Source organism: Cryptotermes secundus, unplaced genomic scaffold (genome assembly GCF_002891405.2).
Source record: "Cryptotermes secundus unplaced genomic scaffold, Csec_1.0 scaffold1662, whole genome shotgun sequence".
NCBI lineage: Eukaryota > Metazoa > Arthropoda > Insecta > Blattodea > Kalotermitidae > Cryptotermes > Cryptotermes secundus.
In genome coordinates, this window is record NW_019724616.1 from 7,396 (window position 1) to 8,387 (window position 992).

Consider the following 992-nt stretch of genomic DNA (forward strand, 5'->3'; position numbering starts at 1 on the left):
TGTACATAAAGAATCTGCTAATGACTCACCAATCTCAACTTCATTCCAAGCTCCACGTTTGCCTTCCTCTTCCTGATGTTTCTTATCTTCAATCATTTCCCTCTCAAAGTCCTGTAATGTAAATTTTGTATGAGATTAGCAGAACACAAGTTTGCAGTCCAAAAATTACCAATTCAAAATTACCTTGAGATAGACTGAAATCTGAACTGCTTACCCACCAACCACTGTATAAAAAATTCATCATCATCATCATCATCATCACTGGCACGACAGCCCTTTGTGAGCCCTGGCCTTCCTCAGGATTGCTCGCCATTCTTCTCTATTCGATGCTACATTCCTCCAGTTCTTTACACCCACAATTCTTATGTCCTGCCACACACATTCTCCCCATCTTAACCTTCATCTTCCCACTCTCCTATTTCCTTCTGGTTTAGTATTAAGCATTTTCTTGATGGTTCTATTCTCGCTGGCACGTATTATGTGTCCAGCCCATCCAAGCCTTTTCACCTTTATAAATCCAATAATGTCTGGTTCATTAAATAGTTTGTGTAGCTCATGGTTATACCTCTTCCTCCATATTCCATTTTCTTCCTCTGGTCCAAAGATATATCTCAAGATCCTCCTTTCAAATATACTTAACAGTCTTTCATCCAATCTTGACAGTGACCAGGTCTCAGAGGCATAAGATAGCACTGATCTTATAAGTACTTTATACATCATAGTTTTGGTTTTCCTGGGTATTAATTGGTATTTCAGGTGTTTCCTAAGGCCATGGAGACATCTATTTGCCGCAAGTACACACTTTTTTATTTCATCAATGATGTCATTTTTACAGTTAACTTCTGATCCAAGGTTAGTGAAACCACATACAACCTCAAATTTATATGAGCCAATTTCAATATATTGTAACATGTTGCGCGACTGAGAACCCCCCCTCCACCCTCCTCTCCACGGTAACGTAGCGCTCCCCGCCACTCCCCTCCGCGGTGACG